The sequence below is a fragment of the Myotis yumanensis genome, unplaced genomic scaffold (assembly GCF_028538775.1).
Source record: "Myotis yumanensis isolate MYYU_CA2020_CCGP unplaced genomic scaffold, mMyoYum1.0.hap1 SCAF_4, whole genome shotgun sequence".
NCBI lineage: Eukaryota > Metazoa > Chordata > Mammalia > Chiroptera > Vespertilionidae > Myotis > Myotis yumanensis.
Genome location: NW_027223755.1, coordinates 55,163,460 through 55,188,659, shown reverse-complemented (window position 1 = coordinate 55,188,659; position 25,200 = coordinate 55,163,460).

Below are 25,200 nucleotides of genomic sequence, written 5' to 3'. Positions count from 1 at the left end.
AGGGAGAAAGAGATAAGAAAGAATCATTGATCGGCTGCCTCCTGCATGCCCCACAACCCGGGCATGTGCCCTGACCTAGAATTGAATTGTGACCTCCTGGTTTATAGGTCAATGCTCAACCACTGAGCAATACCAGCCGGGTGAAGAATCTTTACCTAAGAAGGCAATATGAGGACATATAAGATCCATTCATTCACTCAGTTGGCCAACATTTACTGAGCACTCACTGTGTGCCAGATAGAATATTAGGCTCTACATCAGTGATGGTGAACCAATGACACGCGTGTCAGAGGTGACACACGAACTCATTTTTTTGGTTGATTTTTCTTTGTTAAATGGCATTTAAATATATAAAATAAATATAAAAATATAAATCTTTGTTTTACTATGGTTGCAAATATCAAAAAATTTCTATATGTGACACGGCACCAGAGTTAAGTTAGGGTTTTTCAAAATGCTGACACCCTGAGCTCAAAAGGTTCGTCATCACTGCCTAGGTAAATAGAGATAAAAGAAGACAAAGTTGTTTCTTACAAGGAATTCATAGTCTACTAAGGGCGGTGGCCAAGCAAGCCCAAAGCACCTGGGTATTGTGTTATAACACAATATAGGGCACATTAAGGTAGTGGACCTGGATATCGAAAATGGAAGGAAGGGATAGGATGGCCAGATGTGTATGCCTAGTAAAAGGAATGCATAAGTACTAATGAGTGAAAAGTGACAGTTGCTGGAGGCTAAGTACAGTAGTTAGCATAGTAAATGTGAGAAGTTCATCATAAGGCTGATGGACATCTTCAGCAGGGCTGAAGATCTGCATATTATTACCTGCTGCGGAACAGCTGTAGGCATTTCCACTAACCTGATAATCCTTTATTTTGTACCAAACCTTACCTTTGATATGTATATCTGCTTGGCTAAAGGGCAAAATGTGTTAATAAAAAGCCATGGGTCCAGAGATTTGGGGAGCTCAACTTCACAAAGGGGTGAAGCCTCCACCTGGTTCCCCCAAATGCCTTCCAAATTTATATTTCTTGTCTAGTCTCTATTCATTTATGCACAGCCATTCTCCAGATTCCTGAACCCTAGCTGTGAAAAGACTGCGGCAACAGTTACTCAAACCAAGAAGGGAGAGAAGAGTGTTCAGGAAAAAAAGTAGCATATGCAAAAGCAAGGGGGAAGAAGGCCCAGCCAGAAAACTGTGTTTTAAAGGCTAGTGTAGGTGGCACATGTTAGGAAAGAAAAGGAAAATAAAACTATCGAGGTAGAAAGGGACGGCTTAAGTGAGAGCTCTCTCATATGGCACAGATAGTATTAAAAAATACTATCAAACTTTACGCTCCCCAAATTTGGCTCCACTTCAATGGTACATATGTCTTACCAAAATTTACAAAGGAAATCCTCACATTCCAAAAGCCTTCAAGTTTTATTAAAGAATAGTAAAATATATTCATATTTAAATATTAATACTTTATACTTTTGCTAACACTTTGCACTGATTTCTCTAAGAGTTTAATACAGATATGTATTTAACGTTATTTTAATTTTCCTTTTAATGTTATGGTAAGAAATTTTGTCTAGTTATTATATCTAGATTTCTAAATTTATTGTTTTAATTAAAATTTGGTAAAATTAAGCATTATCAAAACATTGCATTCTTAAAGAATAAATATGAAACCATCATAGTTCTCTACAGTATGCTGATAAGTTAAAGATTTTGCTTTAACCCAGTAAAAGAAAAGCCTACTCTACAGAGAGCTATATAATGCCTTGCCCTCTCTTTTTAGTTTCTAAGATTTAACATTGGTCATTGTTTTCTGGATGATTTTTTAGGAGCAAAGATATATTTTACTGAGACTATTGATGTGGGAATTTTCTGTAATCAAAATTCTAGTTAAAATATTTCTATTGATCATGTAGTTCAACCTCCTATCTCTGGCAGCTAAAGGTAAATTGAGGCATTTTAATGGCTTATAGGCCTGTGCATCCAGCTGTTTTGACAAATAGGAATAAAATCCAGGTCTCCTCAAGTACAGTGTTTTTATCCACATTTGTAATTTACTGACGAGTTAGTTGCTGCTTTATGAATGATACAAGTGCTTGACAAACTTGGCATGGCTCAGCTACTGTCCATCCTTTTGTAGATCCAACCTAGAATAAGACTACTATCTACCTTGTAAAATACCTGTAAGTCATTCCACAATCCTCTCCCCCACAAATCCAATTGGTCACCAGATCCTGTTGGCTCTACTTCCAGGTAAGTTTCAAATCTATCTGCTCCTCATTATCTTTCCCACTATTGATCTAATTTGGGGAGTTTTCATATCCAACTTTGATTGCTTTAATAATTTTCCTACCTTCAGTCTCTCCTCCAGTCTAACCTCCCACTTGCTGTAGAATGAACTTTTAAGACTACAGTTCTGATCGTTGTCCACCAGTTTACAATCCTCAGTGGCAGACCACTACCTTAAGGACAAGGGTGCACGAGTACCAGATACTACATTATTTGGCCCCTGATCATTTCTCCCACCATAACCCCACTGGCAGCGTGCAAGCAGTTTCCTGAACATGACGTGCTGTTTCTTGCCTCTATGCATGTTGTTATTTCTCCTTAGAATATACTTCTCCTTATCTTCTAGCTAACTTATTCTCACCTTTCAAGATACCCTCCAGTGAAACTTTCTCTGGAGAGTTTTCGCTGGCATGCCTCCAACACCTGAAGGTGTTAGGTGCCTCGCTTTTAAGTTCCCCAAACACTTTGGAAACAAATCAATCACAGCACTTACCCAACTACAATCTAATTAAATTTACAGGTCTATCTCTTCCACTAATCTTGAACTTCTTAAAGGTAGGGGACCATTTTCATATCTGCATTACTAGGACCAAGCACAATAACTAAAATATAATTTGTACACAATAGATATTTGTAGAATAAATGAATGAACAATTAAAGATGAATAAAAGAATGAATAAATGAATGAACATCTATAATGCAAATAAAACAGAGGTGCATATATAAAAGCATAACTACTACAAGAACATGCACCAGATAAATGATTTTGTTACACAAGCCTAATAGAGAAATACGTAAAGGTTTGAGTCTATGTATTACCCACTGCAAAATAGAAATACACTTATGTATGATAATTTTATAGAAGTATATTTTGTAGTAGAACCTCATTTTGACTGCTTTGCTCTTTAAACTACAAGGCATTTTGAGGGTACATAAAACTCTTCAGTTTTTAAACTCTTGGCCATAAGATCCCACTTTAGCTTTCTAAACTAACTAATGAGATACGCACTAGAGTCAGACAGCTCATGAATAGACATTGTGGGAGCCTATCTTCTGTAATGGCTGCTGTAAGCTATCATCAGTGCAAGTGCTGTAAAACTTGGCTGCAGAGATATGAACTAATTCTAAATAATATTAAGAGTAAAAATGCTTTGGACGAGAGAATCAACAACAAAAAAACGTTGTGCCCCTCACCATTTCATCCTCTGACTAAATGCCACAACAAGTCTTCCTCTGATCTATTCTGTGACCTTTTCAAGTACTAATTATTTTTAAGTGTGCTATGGATGCAAATCTATATTTGTCATTGCCCTTCCTATGATGCATTATAAGACCTTTCACAAAACAAAATGAATCTGATATTGAAGGTTTTAATTGCACAGCTTTTGCATACATTTTGGTAGGCAATGCAAAACCTTATCAGCAGGTACACCATGAGATGAAGTAATTTTTCATGAATAATTCATTTAAAAAACACACTTCTGCTAAGATACAATTTGCAATAGTTTTTTTTTTTTAAATATATATTTTTTTAATTGATTTTTTACAGAGAGGAAGGGAGAGGGATAGAGAGTTAGAAACATCGATGAGAGAGAAACATCGACCAGCTGCCTCCTGCACACCTCCCACTGGGGATGTGCCCGCAACCCAGGTACATGCCCTTGACCGGAATCGAACCTGGGACCTTTCAGTCCACAGGCCGATGCTCTATCCACTGAGCCAAACCGGTTTGGCTGCAATAGTTTTTTTTTTTTTTTTTTGAAGAGCGATCAGTGAAAGTCTGAAGCTGTCATTGCCAATTTGTTTTAGTTCAGATTCAAAGGTCACCAACTTGACACAATTAATACTAGAAGTGCCTTTTCTTTCTCCATGTTAACATGTTGCGCTCCATATTTTCTATCTAAAATACTTTTGAGACCTAAAAGTGAGAAATGTTATGCTATGCAGTAAAACTTATTTAGAAAAAGATAAATTTTATTAAAATTCCCAATAAATTAATTTCAATAGAATTGCCTAAGAGAGTAGAAATCATCTCAGAACCCCTTACTGTAAAATGTCTGGGAGAATTTATATTAAAATGCTATCTTACTCTGTCATGGACGGGGAAGTCTGCAGTTCAAATCAAAGCCTTGTGTAACTATCATTAAAAATGGCACTTTTTTTAAAAAAAAAATTCCTTCAGAAATAGATATAAAAGCCTCCCATGAGGCTTTTTATTTACATTATACCATTTTATACCTGTTACTATATAAAGAGAGACGATAATAACTTTACCTTAAAGTTAAAAAAACTGAGGTTAAAAGTCATAAAACTAAGAGATAAGCCTGGGGTTCTCTAAAAGACCCTCATCAGTGCCACCAATTGCCCAGGACTCTCGAACCACTATTCCCAATGGGACTTTTCTCCATACAAAGCACTCCTAAATTACACATAATAGATATCATGCTATATGCAATAAGGAAAATAGCCTATTGCATTTTAGATTTAAAAGGCAAAATAATTTAGAATATGACATATTATAAATACAGATATTCTGAATTAACACCTAAAAAATAAAATTTAGATAAATGCTAGTCTTTATCTAATAATATACTATATTTCTTACCTAATATAAGAATATTTTTCTTAAAGAACACTTTATAGCAGTGTCTTTTACCCATACCATTACTTAAAAATATTTTTTAAAAATATCTGAGTCCTAATGGTTTTTGGCTAAGCATAATAGTTATTACAGGTTAGAGACTTAAAAAGGTGAAGAGTCCTTTCTAGGTTAGAGAGAGAAAAAGAACTGACCTTTATTTTTGTCAGGATTTAAAATAAGTATGTGTTAGCCATGAAAGGAAGGCAATCTTACCATTTGCAACAACATGGTGGACTTTGATAGCATTATGCTAAGTGAAATAAGACAAAGAAAAACAAATACCATATGATCTTACTTATATGGGAATCAAAAGAAAAGCAGCTCACAGATACATAGAACAGATTGGTGTTTGCCAGAGTCAGGGGGCACGGAGAGGGGAGGAGGTGGATTGAGTGAAAGGGGTTAAAAAAGTACAAACCTCCAGCTATAAAATAAATATGTCATGGGGATGTATGCTATATTAATAATACTATATTTTACATTTGAAAATTGCTAATGAGGATAGATCTTAAAAGATTTCATCACAAAAAAATTATAACTACAATAGTGATGGATGTTAACTAGAGTTATTGTGGTGATCATTTCACAATATATACAAATATGGAATCATTATGTTGTACATCTGAAACTAATAAAATGTTATATGTCAATTATATCTAAATTTAGAGAAAGCTAAACATACTATTACCGTACAATCCGGCAAATTACACTCCTGGGTATTTATCCAACTGATTTGAAAACACATGCATATAAAAATGTGCACACAAATGTTTATATCATTTAATTCATAATCACAAACCAAGATGTACGTGACCAAGATGTTTTTCAGTAAGTGAATAAAACTCTGACACATATCTATAATGGAATATTATTGAGTGATTAAAAAAAGATTAGCTAAGCCTGGCCAGGTGGCTTAGTTGGTTGGAACATCATCCCTTACACCAAAAAGTTGCAAGTTCAATTGCCAATCAGGGCACTTGCCTAGGTTTTGGGTTCGATCCCCAGTTGGGACATGTACGGGAAGGCAACTGTTCAAGGATTCTCTCTCACATTGATGTTTTTCTCTCTCTCTCTTTCTCCCTCCCTCCCTCATCCCTCCCTCCTTTCCTCCTTTCCTCTCCTAAAAATCAATAAAAACATACTCTCAGGTGAGGATTAAAAAAAAAAAAAGATGAGCTAATAATCCATGGAAAGTCATAGATAAATCTTAAATGTGTAATGCTATTTGAGAAAAGCTAGTTTGAAAAGGCTGTCTACATTATGATTCTATTCATATAACAACCTGGAAAAGACAAAACTACAGAGATAATAACCATATCAGTGGTTTCCAGAGGTTCAAGTAGATGAAAAGGGTTAAATAAGTGAAACTATTATAATGGTGAATGCAAAACCCATTTGAACTTTTCATCGCAAATAGTGAACTTTAATGTGTGCAAATATTTTGAAAAATCATTTAAGAAGTCAGATGATTCCCAAAATATAATATAGACTGTAACAAAAGAACCTAACTATACTACAAGTGTGAGAAACAACCTCACTGAAGAATGTGTGTGTGGGGGGGGGGGGGGGAGGTACTGAGCTAAGTAACTTTGGAAATAAGTGGAGTATATAAAATTAAAGGCAAAAGAAACTGTATATAAGCATTTGTTCTCTGGTTAATAAAATGATAGCCCAATAGGGTTTGGGATAATATCTCTACTACTACTATGCATGTGAACTGGAAAATAATAATTAAGTGAACAGACAGTGGATAGCAGGGGCCAGGCTTCTTGTTAAGAGTGATAGGTTATGGATAAGGAAGAAGAGGAATCTAGGCTATCATGTGGAAATGGATTACAGTCTGAGACATCAGCATGAACTGGTGTTTAGCTTAATATAGATATTGATGGTTATACAAAGAAACATTTTATAGATATATGTACATACACAGGTTGTTATACACACATATATATCCTTGCTCTGTCAGTTGAGAGTGCTTACAAGAAGTGATACCCCAGTCACAATGGTATACCACACCCCAGACCTTGTTTTCAATAAAAACCATTCTCCCATAAAAAGAAGCAGGACTCCAGGAGCCATGAGTCTGCAGTATCTTGTACTTCCAGAAGGTAAGGAAGTGCCCCCACACACACACCAACACACAAAATTATGTAACTACGTCAAAAGACACAGGAACCAACTTACAGAGCTCCCAATGACCAAAGCTGGAACAATTTGAGTGATAAAATAAAGTAGGCTTGCATTATAACCAAAGCACAGATCTATATAAATTAGTGAATCTGTATATATATAAAGAGCCAGGGGCCGTCGCATCCGAAACAACCGAAGAAACAACCGAACAGACGACCGAACAGTCTGCATGGGGTGACCAGGCCGGCAGGGGGGTTAGTGAGGGATGACCAAACGAATGAACAAGCAGGCTGCATGGGGCGACCAGGCCGGCAGGGGGATTAGTGAGGGATGACCAAACGACTGAACAAGCAGGCTGTGTGGGGCGACCAGGTCAGCAGGGGGGACAGTTGGGAGTGACCAGGCCAGCAGAGGGGGGCTGTTGGGGGTGACCAGGTTGGCAGGGGGGCAGTTGGGGACAACCAGGCCAGCAGGGCGGGCAGTTAGGGGCAATCAGGTCATCAGGCAGAGGCCGTTAGGGGTGATCAGGCTGGCAGGGGGGGGCAGTTAGGGGCAATCAGGCAGGTGAGCAGTTAGGAGCCAGTGGTCCTGGATTGTGAGAGCGATGTCCCCAACTGCTAATTCTGGGGTTCGGGCCTAAACCAGCAGTTGGACATTCCCCAAGGGGTCCCAGATTGGAGAGGGTGCAGGCTGAGCTGAGGGAAACCCTCTCCCATGCACGAATTTTGTGCACTGGGCCTCTAGTATATAAATAAGTGGGAGGTATAGACAAATCAGCCATTCAGAATTCCAACTAAGTTATGTAGCTAACTCCACCTTCCAGGATTATTGTCATCCCAAATCAAAATGGGAGGAGAGAGCCAGTTCCTTAAAGGAAAGGGGTGGTTACCAGAGAAGAAAGGAAAGAGCTGTGGGACAGATTTCCAAAAGCAGAGCTTCATCATAATCTCTCATTTTAAATCTAAATCATTATCAAATTATTATGTCAGCCACACCTAAAAGATATGAAGAAACCAACATTTGGATTTCAGGTAACTTTACCTGGGCCAAGACTTCCTGCTCTTGACAATTAATAATCTTTATCGTCTTTCATTTTCATTATATAGTACATGTAAACTTTCAATATGTCGGTATTTAACATTCCACACCTTGAAAAATGTATGTACTTGTTTTTTGCCTGAGCAAAGCTTTACATTATATTAGTGTGAGTACATTTGTGCTATACATTAATGTTAAAGTAGTTTTTCGGTATGGCAATTTAAAAGTTATCCAATATAACTCTTCTAATAAAAACATACATATATACAAACACAGCATTTTTTAAAAGTAATCTACCTCCTATAAGAAGGTGATACTACTAACACATTGTTGACATGTTATTTGTTTTTAATTTGATTTTTCAACGTTTTTATTTTAAAATAAAACATAGATTTGAAAAAACTGAGTTATTTTAACATGAACTCACATATAACTACCACCCATATCATAAAACAGAATTTTGCAAGCGACCCAGAAGCCCCTGCATATAACCCACCACAATAACAAGTCCCTCACTCCCCCAAACGTAACCACTATCCTGCCATTTATAGCAAACACTTCCTTCTGTTGCATTACAGTTTTATCACCTAGTATAATTAAATTAATTAAACATTAGACTAAAGTGACTCTTGTGCCATGGCTTATGTAAGCAAACCAAATCTAAGCCCCTAAATGCCTCAAGGTTACAAAATTGAAACCTAAGACCAACCAATCACAAATAGCTAGCTAGGCTTTAAGATATAGCCAATCAATAATTTCCTTACTTTGCTTCTGCCTTTTCTCTTTTAAAATCTTCCCCCAAGCTCTTGTCAGTGGAATGCTCTTTACTTTCCATTGGTGCTGGCCAGTTGAAGTGGATTTCTGCTCAAATAAACTTAAAATGTGTGAATGCCTCAGTCCATGTTGTAACAGTCCGCATGCCTAGACATCACAGTTTAATTTTGTCCTCCTTTAAAAAATCTGCTGTGTCTTTGAAGTCTCTTTTATCTCTAGGTTACTCCTCCTTCTCTTTATTATTCATCTGTTACAGAGCCAGGACATTTCACCTATACAATATTCCAGCAGGGTTCCTTAGCAGTTTAGTTCTTTGAATCTGTTCCTTCAGATTTCCCAATGATCCTGTGAATACCTTTTCTGTTTAAACCAGTTAGAGTGAATCCCCGTGCATGCAATGAAGAATCCTGATTACAAAATGAAAATAACTTGCTTATTACAAAGTTAATTTCTTACATATGTGTGTGTGTATATATGTATGTATATAATTTTTTTTAATATATATTTTATTGATTTTTTACAGAGAGGAAGGGAGAGAGATAGAGAGTTAGAAACATCGATGAGAGAGAAACATCGATCAGCTGCCTCCTGCACATCTCCTACTGGGGATGTGCCCGCAACTCAGGTACATGCCCTTGACCGGAATCGAACCTGGGACCTTTCAGTCCACAGGCTGACGCTCTATCCACTGAGCCAAACCAGTTTTGGCTGTATATAATTTTATACATATATAGTGGATCGTAGGATAAGGATAAAAGTTATCTGTGAGAGAATGCTTATTGAATTTTTATTGCCCTGGGCAAAAAACCAACTCATCACATAAAGTAGCATTGCAGCCTAGTTTCTTAAAATCACGCAGACATTAAGATGAGAAATCTTTCTAAAGGTATTTCTTTTTTTAAAAAATATATTTTATTGATTTTTTACAGAGAGGAGGGAGAGGGATAGAGAGTCAGAAACATCGATGAGCGAGAAACATTGATCAGCTGCCTTCTGCACGCCCCCTACTGGGGATGTGCCCGCAGCCAAGGTACATGCCCTTGACCAGAATCGAACCTAGGACCCTTGAGTCCGCAGGCCGATGCTCTATCCACTGAGTCAAACCGGTTAGGGCGACTAAAGGTATTTCTTACTTATTACAGATTCATATAGAGATCACTGCCAACAGGATTACAGTAGGTAAAGACATGGATTGATGTAGTTTAAAATCTACATGAAGAGAAACATATAATGAGAAAATTGCGGCAAAATTTCTGTTTATGATATTTTTAAAAAACACAAATTAGCTGTAGAATTTGAAAATAAAATATTATTTAGCCTTTAATAAGCATAAATAATGTACACAATACTGCCATAAAAACAGAGGTGATCATTTATCTTTATATTCAGGTCAAAATTATCATATAATTTTTAAGAAACCGAAGACTCAAAACATGGACAACCTTCTTAGCAAAAGGCAAAGTGTGAAGTGAGTTTACGTGTACTACTATTAGCTTTAGTGTGGGAAAATCAAAGAAGACGCAGAAATGTTACTCAAAAGGAGCCAGGAAGTAGCAAGTTAGATTATTGACAAACAGAAGGTCTTCATTCAAATCTAGTACCTTATTGACTACCTTACTCTGTAGATACAAAAAAAAGAAACCTGAGGAAAAGGCTGGATAATAATTTAATAAACTCACCACATATGTTGTTTTCCTCTTGGCCAGGCAAAGGTACAAAAGTATAATTACTGTTTTAGTGAAATGTATCCTCGACATCACCCAGAGTGGTTGAAAGCTCTTTGATAATAGCGCCTAATAAAAAAGATAAGAAAACAGTTCCAAGATTTATAATATAGAATAGGAATGTATAGATCATAATATTATGAAAGCAGAGACATAAACAAAGATAATGCAAAAAAATCTACACATCATATATATTATAAGGTATTATAAAGAGTGGCCTATTCCAAAATAGCTTGGTGTTAAAGGGAGGCCTATACTTCTTAATATAGACCTCAAATAGATACTTTATGAACTCAGCTTTCAATTCTGCATAAAAACAGTATAAAACTGTGTTCATAAGCCCAGTGATTATATTTCTTACACTGTTCAATGCTGATAGCCATGGGGATTGTTATCTCAGCTATGACCAAAGCTTAGAAGCCAAAGCTTTTTTTAACACTCCGGTGTGGGGTGAATTTCCCGCCAAAATATAAGATGGCGCGGGCAATTATTTCGGTTTCCCGCGCAAAATCAGGGATTTTTATGATACCTATTACCCCAATGGGTATGAAACGGTTCGCATACGCAGGTAGGTATCTTTGTGAACGGCAAACAAACAAATATTTGGTAATACGCAGTTACAATCGGCCCGAGTTTACACGTTTCCCGCACTCCACGGCAAATCTATATGAACCTAGTTAAGACGGCTCCCGCGGAGTACGCGCAATTCACGCGAGCCGACTTAACTCGTTTCCCCCACTCCAAGTGTTAAATACCATTTGCTTTTGATATTTCTGCCAAAAGTTGACAGATGAAAATGTAGTTTGTGTATCATTACTGTTCTTTCTAAATGATGTCAACAAACAAAAACTCCCTTGCCTTCCAGAAGTATGGAGAGTTAAGTACCCCTGGTGGTTATGCTGAATGTCTGTCTTGCACTCCTAGATATTAGGATCCATGCAGGCAGGTATCATCTTTTGTTCATCCATGTACCAAGAACCGTGCCAGACACATACCAGGCACTCAAAAATTGTTTGTTGAATAAATATGTTAAGTAATAAATTATCCCCTCACTTTCATATAAGATCCATTTCTTCCCATCTACAAACTAAAATGGCAAGGAATTTGAACTTTTACTCTCTATGTGATGGGACATCATTGAAGTGTTTTAAATACAGGTGTGACATGAGCTGACCTAAGTTTTAAATAGATTGCTCTTCCTCCTTTAGGGAAGAAGCCTGGAATAGGAATAGAAGATTAAGTTCAGAGGCCATTTTTCAAAAAGTGTCAGAATTACATTCATAAAACCAAATAATCCTTTAGAAATATACTGATATAAGATATGGCACAACAAAGGTAAGTGGTTGCTTTATTGGTATTTAGTACTATACCAAGTCTTTAACCATCTTTAACAATGATAATAATACTTGCAGTGGCCAATGCTCACCGTAAATGAACATGTGACCTCATATACACCCCTCTCTATATTTCTCACCAAAAAGCAAATGATAGATATAACTAAAAATGGGGTACCCACTACCTCATAGTTACTGATAACAACATGTTTTCTAATGTTCATATTAGAGGTATATTACATGTTCATATGCCGTACTCCATCTCAGCAGAAAAATGGCCATTCAATTAAATCATCACCTAAAATTTTCCAGCATTTAAAATGCTCAAAATATGGGGAAAAGCCAAATCACATTACATTTTACTTCACAATAATTCATAAATCTACTCCCTTAAAAGGAATCCTATCTAATAATAGACAAATATGGTAATTGACCATACCTTCGCTACACCTCCCATTGGCTAATCAGTATGATATGCAAATTAACCAACAAAGATGGCAGCTAATTTGCATACTGCAGGCAGGGCAGGACAGTGCCATCCCGCCTGCCCCATCACCATCTGGGCCTGCTATTTGTAACCCGGGGTAGTGGGGCGGGACAGTGCCATCCCACCTGCCCTGCTACCATCCAGGCCTATCTGCAATCCAGGGAGGCGGGCATCCGTGTGCAACCCGACCTGGGGCGGCCAGGTGGTGCAGCTGCAATCGGCCAGCCCACCCGGCCTCCGTCTGGGCATCCCGTGTGCGACCCGACCCGGGGTGGCTGGGCGGGGCAGCAGGGATCGGCAGGCCCGCCCAGCCGCCGTCCGGGTGTCCCGTGTGTGACCTGACCCAGGGTGGCCAGGCGGGGCAGCAGCGATTGGGGGTCCTGTGTGCGACCCAACCCGGGGTGGCGCCCCAACCCCCAGATCGGCCCTGCTGTGTGCATGACCCGGGGAGGCGGGGCAGGCACCGAGGGATCAGGCCTGCCATCTGCCACCCGGGGAGCAGGCCTAAGCCAGCAGGTGGTTATCTCCCAAGGGGTCCCAGACGGTGAGAGGGCACAAGTGGGGCTGAGGGACCCACCCCCCACCCCTTTCCCCCACCAGTGCACAAACTTTTGTGCATCAGGCTTCTAGTTAGTTAATATTTAATACAGTTACTTTAAGGCTGCTTTGTAAGTCAGTCCTAATACTAAAAATTAAAGCTTTAATATGAAAAAAAATATTTTAAAAATACATAGTACCATGTTTTCCAAAAGCTTGTATTTTAAAATACATACAGTGGGGCCTTGACTTACGAGTTTAATTCATTCCGTGACGGAGCTCTTAACTCAAATTACTCGTATGTCAAATCAAAAAGTGAACGAGTGAAACACGTGATGCTGGGCTGATGTTGTGGCATTCACTGTGACGTTAGCTGCGCCAACTAGCGGTGAGGTATCTGAAGCTGGCTCGTAACCCGAATTTCAGCTCGCAACTCAAAGCAAAAAATCGGCCGACAGCTCGTATCTCGAAAAACTCATTAGTTGGGACACTCATAAGTCAAGGCCCCACTGTATATATTAAAATTAGGAAACAAAAGATTATGAAATTAATGCACTTTTCAGTATTTTCCTTCTTTTAACTTTTGTTCAGATTGCAGGCTTGAATAGGTTATTTTAATTATTTTAGCAAAAAAATGATCAGTATAATTTATTTTACAATTATTAATTGTAAAATGGTGGTAAGGAATACACAGGAAATTTGAATTATTATTCTGTTTTAGTATTAAAATATTTCCATGGAGTGAAAGAGGGAGAAGAAGGGTTGTACATGCTATTGTGCATTTTTCCTCATTCATTTACTTCATTGACCTATACTCAAAACTAAAGGCAAGAGAAAACAGAGGTGGAAACTGCTCTAGGAACATATGCAGTCTGAAAATAAAACCCCTGTGTGATCTTCCGACATGCAAGAAACTTTCAAATTGCAGACACGAGGAGAATAATAAAGCACTCCCTGTGCCCACTATATATCTCTGGCAGACACACACATGCCTAATTCACCTAAGCAAAGCCGAAAGAGCACTTGGAAGGAGAAGGTGATGGGAGCCTGCTGTAAAGGAAGCACTGCATAGAAGAGAGAAACATCAATGGAGAGAGACACATTGATTGGCTGCTTTCCGCAAGTGCCCCAACCAGGGCTAGGGATCGAGTCTGCCGCCGAGGTATGTGCCCTTGACCAGAATTGAACCTGAGACCCATCGGTCTGCAGGCTGACGAACCCAACAGGCTAGGGTAAGTGTCTATTTTATATTTGATTATTTGCTTTCCAAGTATAGTATGAACACATCTACCAATGTATATCTAAAACTCACCCAGTAATTACTTCAATATTTATTTCCATTCAGGAAGAAGGACTAAATTACAAATCCCATCTTATCTATGATCCTAAATGAAACAAAATAATTTAATGTGGATATTTTCCTCTTTCCTGATCATAAAGTCATTTCAAAGATAATGTTGTAGAAGATAAAAATAGTCTATGAGGTACACAAGAAAATTTCAATATTTTATTATTATTAGAATTAATTTCTTTATAGTCTTACTAAAGTGTTTTTATATATCCTTTAACCATGAAGCTAAGTAGGCATTATTCCACCCAAAAAGCAGAGGATTATTTTTGAATGAGTTGGTTCTTGCTAAATCTGATTCCAATCATTACCTGTCCAAGAAAACTGCACAGGTAGTGTTAACCATGTCTCTTCTCCATTTACTAATGAAGCACCCACATTCAATATTTCTCATTGAGATCCTGTAGTAACCCCTCAACTCTCTTCATGAAATCTCTTTCCTTTCTAATACACTTCACCACTGAGGTTTAATTAAAAATCTAGAATGCCTTGTATTAAACATGCTTATTTCAGCCATTCCTTCTTCTTCCCTTTTAAAAATGCTTTCAGTAAGAGTAATATTGCCTGTCTCCATGAAACTATAGCAGACCCCTTGAGTTCTCACCTTCTTCTTTAGTAAGAACAGTTCCGCAGTGGCAAACAGTCCCAATGAGTCTCAATTCCAAAACAGAAGGTCAATTCCAAAGTTTTAATCAACTGTACCTAAGATCTCCCCTTCCCTGGCTCTGCTCTGTTTCAGAACCAGAAGCCAGAAGGGGATGGTCCTTCTCTCGTTTTTTTCCTAGTCTGCTTTCTTAGCTGGGCAACCACTTCCACAGTTCCTCTCTGGCTGGCAGTGGTCGTACAAACTAACACCGTTTTAGGCTGGCTTTCCACTCCCTGAGACTGGTGGACATTAACCTCTTTGTGTTACGTGTTACACTCAAGTTCGTTTGAGTTGTCTTGCAGGATCCCTCACTCCTATGTCACCTGCAACCACGCAGATGCACCTCTATGCCAGGTGGTCACTTGCCATGCCTTCCTCAGCCTCTAGGTCCAGCTCTTCCCTGTGGAAGTGGTCCTTCTATCCTCCAGAGGCCCTGTTGAATAAGACCCCAGATTGCTGCATGCCTGCTCTCCAACTTGATTCAGGTCACATCTGTAGGAAGCATTCCTGTATATGTTGACTAGCCAAACTCTCATCATAGGGGCTGATCCCACATAGCAGCATTCTCCAGGCTCAGCTGTCAAAGCAGCTTCTCATCCCAAATCTCATCTTCATGGTTTCCAGGCAGAGCCAAACCTCAGCATACCAACTATAGGACTGATATATTGACCTCTCCTTTTAGCCCTGCAGAAAGGAACTCTTCTCAGAAGGTGTTCACAGGTGATTTTGTCTGAAGTAGGTCAATAATCATGGAAATTTTCCTTTAATATTATTTATTGTTTCATCTCACTTTTTAATTTCAAATTATAGCTTAATATCCAGTTGAAACTTTCATTTTAATTTTCAAAATTTAAATATTTTGTCATCACACACATACACACATGCATATGAACACACACACACACACACACACACACACAAATAACTACAAATGGAGTCGTCATTTGTTTACATCATCCAGAGAAGAACATAACTCATTTGGTTGAAGGAAAACTATTTGAGAATGCTAAACTGTGGTATAATTCAGTTACTGATAGAAAGTTCCTTGAAAGATATAGAATTCCATGATTAACTGAAATGGATTCCAGCCATATTTAGTAATTATTAATGTTTCTGTATAATCTATTATGGCAATTTAAGAGCATTTAATGAATAATATTTACATTGGCTGAGTACCATCAGCATATTAGCTTTTAGGGTGAACATACAGAAGACTAAGTCCCAGTATTGTGTCTATCCAATAAATATTGACTTCTTGTTTAGGCATCTAGCAAGATTTATTGACATGGCAATTCAATAATTTCTGAGAAGGATTACAATTTGTATTAGGCCCCCAAACGAGAAGACAATGTCAATACTACCTTGATTACATGCATTTATCATGAAATTCATTCAAACTGCAGCATTAAGGTTTCCATAAAACTGTTAGCCTTGTTTCTTTTTCATATAAACCGGAGAAACTGAGCCATTCAAACATCTCTTTTCAAGTCAGGAGTGAACAAAGGACTAGTCTAGATGCAATAATAGTGTCCCTGAAACTACCAGACCTCTCAAAAGAGCAAGGGCAAGAAGAGGAAGGCACAGCAGCAGCACAGTCACTGTGCTGGCCAAGGAGAACAGGGACCATCACTGTCACTGTCACATAGTTGAGGAGGAAAACACTAAATTGGTTTGCACACATGAAGATCCTCTCCAAAGGATAATAAAAAACAATATCGGGGGACTTTATTAGTTTTTAATCTCCCTCTTAACAGAACAAACGGAAAAACTATAAGAAGGCTTTAAAGTATAATCTCAAACAATAACCAACAAATAAATTGCTAAGAAACAATAAGAGTCCACAGACTAATGAACCTGAATACAACAGAGCCACCTTGGACTTATGTTTATTTGTTTATAATGATAAATTCAAAGTTGTACATGTTGCCCAGCCCAAATGAAGTACTTAATAACTATTAGTATCATTTATATTGTTATAACAAATTTCTAACAAAGGAATATTTGCAAAGCAAATACCCTTGATAAAGGCACTACTATGAGCAAGAACTCTCAGACAAGAAATGACTGTTCCTTACTGAAACACGTGAGAGTGTTCTCTTGCTGAAAGGGGAGGGAAATGGGAACAGATAGTAAGATTAGAATAATACAATATGTATATATTATAAATAGGTTCAAACTAGAAATAATTTGGCAATTTTTACTATTCAATAATTATAGACTTTCACCTAAGCCAGATATCAAATACCAGATATCAAATACCAGATATTAAGTAATATATACATGTAATATATATGTAAATTCCTATATATGCATATACATTAAATATATATAAAATTGATTTGGTATGCTCAGGATTTATATATTATTCAACCAATAAACTAAAAATAGAAATATTATGTTCAGCAATTCTGTCAAGGCATTAATCTCAAAAAAATGAAAGTCTTACAGACATTCTGAAAGCAGCAGTTTGAATTATCAAAGCAATGCGTACCTTTATGTTACTCTAACAAAATAATGACTTACTTGCCTAGGGCAGAGTAACTGATAGGTAAATGTTTGTTAAATTAATTAATGAACCAGGGAAATAATATACAGTATAATTGCATTTCCCAGTGTTCAGTAAATATATCCTTTTTTGATAGGAGTAAATCTATTTAAAAATGACAGTTATAAAACAAGTCAAATGAAAGTCCTAATATAGTTTCTAAGAAGGCACTAACCTTGAGGAATCAGATGGTATTTAGCTCCAATTTCTTTTGTGATATTAGCAGAAGAGTCAAAACAGCTTTACAAAACTATATAAGAGAACACCCTTGGCTCATTTCCCTCTCTCACCAAATCAAGTCTTAATTCACGCTGTCACTAAGTTCACTTTTTTTGTATTGTGGAAAATTTTACATAAATACTTGCAGGAAAGGTGACATGGTTAAATAATTAATCCTGAAAATTACTTCTCAAACAAGACACCACCCTAAAAAAAAACATAACTAGTGAAAAAGATTGCTTTCATTCAGTTCACTAACTCTGCGTTGCCCAAGGAAAATATAGATTTTGCTGTTTGGAGGCAAACAGTATTTGCTTACAAGGTGCTTTTCAGAAGATAAGGCATATGTATGTTAAAATTTAAAGTGTTATTCCAAAGTCGATTATTTACTCACTTGGGAAATCCATTTGAAATCTAGGTTGCTGTCTTCTACAAATAAAATAAGGCTTGCATTTGCCTCTATCAGTGTGACATATCAAAGTTTAGTAATCCTCAGAATATGACAGTGTAAATACATATAATTTAACTGCAAAAAATACATTAACAAGTAATTGAGAGCAATTTAAAATCTAAATGGAGGTTTTAGTTTTAGATAAATGGGAAGAATCAAGTTGTTTTTTCAAAAAATATCTTTAATGTATTTAGTCAAGTCAGATCCATTTCATATAGATAATGTATCAAAATACAGTAAGAATTTTGAAAAACAGAAATTTTGAATTTGAAAAGTATATCCCTTTTCTGCAACCACTGCTGCTATGTCTATTGCAAGAGAAGGACCAACCAAGATCAGATCATCTCAAGGTCATCATACAACACCCATCCAAAATTATTATCTCTTAATAGTAGGAGAGTTAAAAACTAAGGTATAGAAATAAAATTCATCACACTTAAATTTCACCTAGGAGAAACTATATCAGAGTCTCCAGAGGAGGGAAAGGAGGATGTGTTTAAGATACGCTCCATGTGCCGCCGGGAACCTTCACTGACTGGAATAGCCTCATGATCCTGGAGAGCCCAACACAATACTGACCATAATAATCTTTTCACAGTTCATCTGGGTGCCACGTATTTCCACATCAGTGCCTTGCCATAGTCTTTAAACCTTAATATGTGCATACTAAACTCTTCCTTTCCCATCTTTATTCTATTTCTCCTCATCTAAAGTCTATCAGAGTTAACAGCAGTCTTCCTCAGACAGCTTTCCTCTCAAGCCTCTCGTGAATTAGCTTGTCTGTTCAAGTATATAAAATTCTCTCAACTCTGACTGAGCTTTTTGCCTCTATATTTACTAAAGTTCCTTCATTATCTTTCAACTAGAGCAATATGTAACTCTAGAAATACATGCCATGAGAGCAGAAAAATGTGTCACTGAAGACAGTATACATAATGATAAAGTATGGGGAAGGATTTAAGATTTAGTGTTTAATATCCTTTTTAGAGCTAAATTGAGAAAGGAATTCACTTTACATTAGATTGACATGATTTTCCTTCAGAGTTTATTCTATGAAATTATTTTTGGCTCTCAAGTAAATATGCACTTATCAGAAAGAAGCAAGCACAAGAAATAATATTACAAGTTCTAGAGCACTCAACTGATGTTTTCATACATTTACAATGTTAAAATATTAAGCGGAATATTCTTTTACTCACAAAATTAAATTTGAGCCTGGCTGGCGTGGTTCAGTGATTGAGCATCAACCTATGAACCAGGGGTCATGGTTCAATTCCCAGTCAGGGCACATGCCTGGGTTTTGGGCTTCATCCCCAGTATGGGGCCTGCAGGAGACAGCCAAACAATAATTCTCTCTCATCATTGATATTTCTATCTCTCTCTCTCTCTCCCTCTACCTTCCTCTTTGAAATCAATAAAAATGTTTTTTAAATTAAATTTGAAAATTCATATATTATTTAAAACTAAAATTATAAATTATCTACTTTCAGCAATTTAATTCAACTGTCAAGCTATATGTAAAGAAACTTTCAATATTTTAAAGTCAATATCAAAAAGTTCCCTAAAATGTGGTTCCAAGAATATAATATAACCTATTTAATGCTAATAGTGATATGTTTAGAAAAATATTGTCATAAATAATAAAGAATTTTAACGTAGTTCTGATAATTAAATTTCAATTTAAAATAAATGAAGTTCTCAAGATAAACTTGATCAGAACTTTAATCACTGAAGCCACCAAGTGGAGAAAACTTAGTATTGCATCATAAACACAAAATTACTCTAGTACTCAATTATTGTATTCATGGCTAAATGATGTATAAATCTTGAAAACTAGATAATTAAATAATATAGCCTATGTAATCAATTAATACAGCTTCAGTGCCAAAATGTTTTGCAAATTAGTAGAAAATAGTTACAAATTTTATTCCACTAGGTTTTAGGACCTACACAGATGAATACTATGGCATTATAAAATATATATATAAAATATATATATATATATATAAATATATATATATATACATATATATATATACCTTAAAGCAAAAGATCCAACTTAAAGCAATTGAATAAATATAAAATCAATTTAAATATAAGCACAAGTAAATATCAGGCCTTCCCACATGAAGTCAGTAGCAGTATTCATAAATGTTAAATGTTTAAATATTGAGCTACAGTCTGAGATGACAAACTCCATGAAGAATAAGCATCCATAAATTAAGGAGAATGCTAGGGCAACAGATTTACATACATACTACTAAAGAGGGTAAATATTTGCTCACTCCTGTTTTACCTATGGCAGCTGGGCCTAATGGGAGTCTTGTTACCCAAGGGAGCAAGAATCTGTCTATACCAGGGATAGTAAAATATGCAGTGGTTCCATGGCCCAAAAAGAATGATAACAACAACAATAATGAAACTCGGTACCTAATAGCATGTTCTAAACACATGTATTAATTCATTAATATTCATAATAATGAGTAAGTTATTGTGGTGAACTGAGTAATGGCACCCAAAAACATCAGGTCCTCATGGGACATGCATATGATACCTTATAAGAAAAAAAGTTTTTGTCTTACCTCTAGACTTTTGGAAACATGAGCCATTAAATTTTCTTCATTGTTTGAGTTATGTTTTCTTTAACTTGCAATATAAAAGATCCAACTGATAGAAACACTATTTTTAAATCTTCTCTGATTATATTATATATGTGAGTCTTGGTTACCAAAATAGGTGATATCTTTACAAGTCATATTTATTTTTCACTTTATTTAACTATTTTTTCTTTTTATTTTATTTTTTACATTATCACTTACCCCTGATAAAGAGTATATATTATTTTTAAGTGGGGAAGTATTTTAATTTAAAAAGCCAAATTTCTAATAGTTGCATCAGAGTTACTCTATATATCTGGAGTCACAAATGCAGTTGATAAGAGTCCAGGATGGTTCCACAAATAAGTGAAGCTAGCAAAATAAAAGAAAACAGAATCAGTCTCACTGTCAGCAAGCTAGGTAGGTTGGTGATAGTGGAAATTATGAACAAAAGAAGAACATACACTCCATTTCAAGAGAGTAATTCATCCACTTGTGGCCAAACAACTAATTCCAAAAATGTAAGACACTGTGCAGGCCAAGCAAAATATATCTGTGGGTAGAATCAGGTCAGTAGGTCCTGAATTCACTACCTCTCTTTAAAAGTCTCTTTAGGAATATAAGGCATATTTGTGGGTATATTCAAGGTAGTGAGTTTTTGTAGAAAACACAGTGGGGTCAGGAATTATGAAAATTAGAATTGGGAATCTTGAGATCTAGTCTCATTTATGTTATTAGGCAAAACTCCAAACATGCCAAGCCCTAGTACTAGCTTCTAATTTTAAGAAAAATATGAATATTCTGATAAGTTTCAATGAGAGCAGGAGTAAGGTGAACAAGAGTCTACACTATAAAGGACACTAACAAATTAGCGGAGAATGAAAGTCAGAATCCCTGGAAGAGAAGAATACAAACCTCTTCAAAGGTGAGAAGTTTCTCAAAGACAAAGCCTAGGATGTGTCACCTTTGACTAGCACACCTCCTTACACATGAAAAGCACACACCAAATATTTATCCAATGGGTAGACAAAAGACAGAGAAAAGATTTTCCAAGAGGAGTATTTCTAAAATGTGTAAAAGAGATCAATTTTTCTTGATATGTCCATTTATGGATAGGTGATGGAAAATGGATTCAAAATAGAAAAGTTTTTATGACATTTTTGATGGATTTATTAAGAAAATGGAACAGGTTGAAAAACTCATCTCTATATTAAAGAATGTATTTTGATAATATTTGGAAGATAATATTTAAAAAAACATTACATGGAGAGGAATGGCAACATGAGCCATCCCCTTGGTCTATCCCCTTGAAGTTTCAATAACTTGAACAACTATAATTCAGCAAAAGATTCCCTGCTCAATGCACAAACACGTCTGAGAGATCCATGCATTGAAACATCTGAAGGTGGGCAAGTGGGAGCAAGCTGGGAAACCAAAATGGGAGAAAAGCTGAGATGAGCCACAGATGCAGCCCTGGATCTGGGAGTTCACAGAGGGGATCAGCCTGGAGAAGGGAAGAATCAGGTGTAGCTGACACTCCCTTTGGCCCAGTGGTTCTCAACCTTCCTAATACCGTGACCCTTTAATACAGTTCCTCATGTTGTGGTGACCCCCAACCATAAAATTATTTTCGTTGCTACTTCATAACTGTAATTTTGCTACTGTTATGAATCATAATGTAAATATCTGATATGCAGGATGTATTTTCATTGTTACAAATTGAACATGATTCAAGCATAGTGATTAATCACAAAAACAATATGTAATTATATATGTGTTTTCCGATGGTCTTAGGTGACCCCTGTGAAAGGGTCGTTCGACCCCCAAAGGGGTCGCGACCCACAGGTTGAGAACCACTGCTTTAGCCAAAAGGAGCAAAGAGAATTAGTGAACATTCCTGCAGGAGCGGGCAGTATGAGCTCCAGCTGAGCCCAGTGACCTGGGCAGGAACAAAGCACAGAGGTGCAGCCGCAGTTGTCTGGCAATTGGCAACCAGACACAAAAACAAAGCCATAGTGCCTGGCCACACCTTAACCTCCTAGAGCTCACCTCCACTCATCCTATATGCCGGGTTACAGAGTACTAGTATATTATCTGCAAGCCCCAGAACTGGTACTACAGATTCACTTTTTTCCCCTAAGCAACAGGCTAATCTCAGGTTCCCGTGAAGGCGCAGGGGAAAACACCACAGAAGTCAACTAGTCACTACTGCTGGGGGGGAAAAGCAACAAAAGAGATAACCGATGACTGGGATCCCTCAGCTCACCCCACCCCCTACAATCAAGGCTACACTGTGGGTAGTATCTGATTGTAGAGAACAGTACTGGGATTTCATGAATTTGGAACTACATCACCCACTGCATTCCCCTGTGGGTTGGTCCCCTGAGACCAGAGTGACAGAATCATAGAGAAGGCATCCACCTTTCCATGGAGCACAGGCTATTTCCCACCACCCCACAGAGATCTGCAAAGCCAGAGAAGTGCAAGAGAACTAAAAAAACACTTGGGATTTAGCACCACCAACTGGAAAATAGAAAGACTTATCAATCTACATGCCACTTGTACATAGATGCCTAGACAGAGAAGGAATCCATCAAATGCCATGAACCAAAGTAATTACTATTATTATTTTTTGTAAATCAATCAAATTATACCTATTTTTTTGGTATGCCACAGAATTTAGTAATTAGTTTATGCATGCCATTAGATTAAAAAGGTTGAAAATTGTTGACCTATACAATTCAATCTTTATGGAATTCAAATGTATTGTCTACAAAACAGGGTGATAGAAACTCTCCCGTATTTTTGTGAGAATTAAATGAGATAATGCACATAATGCAGTTAGCATAGTGTTTAGTACACAGTAAACAACAATCAGTGTTAGCTCATAATAATTTAAAATATAATTATAAGGTGAAGGAATTAAGAAGTACAAATTCGTAGTCACAAAATAGTCATGAGGATGTAAAGTACAGCATAGGGAATATAATGAGTAATCCTATATAATAAAAGCCTATATAATATAAAAATCCTATATAAGTGTCCAGTTGACCAGTCGGCCATTCAACCAATCAAAGCATAATATGCTAATGATATGCTAAGGCTGCTCAACTGCTCACTATGACGTGCACTGACCACCAGGGGGAAGATGCTCCAACCAGTAGGTTAGCTTGCTGCTGGGGTCCGGCTGATCGGGACTGAGCAAGATGGGCCAGACATGCCCTGGAGCCCTCCTGTGGTCCCTCCCTGGCTAACCAACCTCCCACATCTCTCCCCGGCACAAGTGGGGTCCCTCAGCCTGGCCTGTACCCTCTCCCAATCCGGGACCCTTTGGGGGATGTTGGAGAGCCAGTTTCAGCCCAATCCCATAGGCCAGGGAAAGGGACCCCACTGGTGCATGAATTCATGCACCGGGCCTCTAATATTGTAATAACTATGTACAGTGCCAGATGTGTATCTGAAATAGCAAGAGGACCACTTTGTAAAGTATCTGATTGTCAAACCACTATGCTGAAACCAATACCAATATTGAATGTAAATTGTAATTGAAAAAAATGCTAAAACTTAATTACAATTATATCATTACTATAATTAAATCCATAATAAAGACCACTTTTTTCATAATTTTATTAAGAAAGCATGACACACAAAAAAGCATGACAAACTATACTTTAATTATATTATTAATTACACAATTTATTGATATGTTCACATCCTTACAGCAACACTTACCCCTCTGGTTGTATCAGTCAGGAAAGGCTTTACAAAGAAAGAATAATTTGATCTAGGAATTGAGAGCTGAGAAGAAAGGAAACCAGCCACGTAACATAAATCATGTGAGTAAAGGTAGGAATGAGGAAGGCCCATACATGGAATAATGAAAAGATCAATATAACTGGAACAATTGGTATACTTTGAAGTCTGGTGAAAATAATGTTGAATAAGTTGAAATAATAGTAGATAAGATAAAAATAATGTGGGATGCATGAAAGGAATTTATGGAGGTCCTTGAATCAAATCAAAGAAGTCAGGTCTTTCCATTGAACCCAAATGAAAGTAGCCAGAGAATATTTTCTTCTTCATGTTTGCAATGATAATTGTGCTGAATGGTAATTGCTTTGATGATGGGATGCAGATTCCATTGAAAAAAGTTAAAATTTGGAGTCAAGGAAATCAGCTAGGCTTTGTGCTGTCCAATAACTAGCCACTAGTTATATATAGCTATTGAGCACTGGAAATGTGCTAGTCTGACCTGAGATGTGCCCCAAGTGTAAAATACAAATTAGATTTCAAAGACTAGAAAGAATATATATCAAATATCACATTAATAATTTTTGTTAATTACATTTTGAAATGCTAATATTTTGGAGATATTGGAATAAAATATATATAAATGAATTTCATCTTTAAATGTTGCTCCTACACTATTTAAAATTATA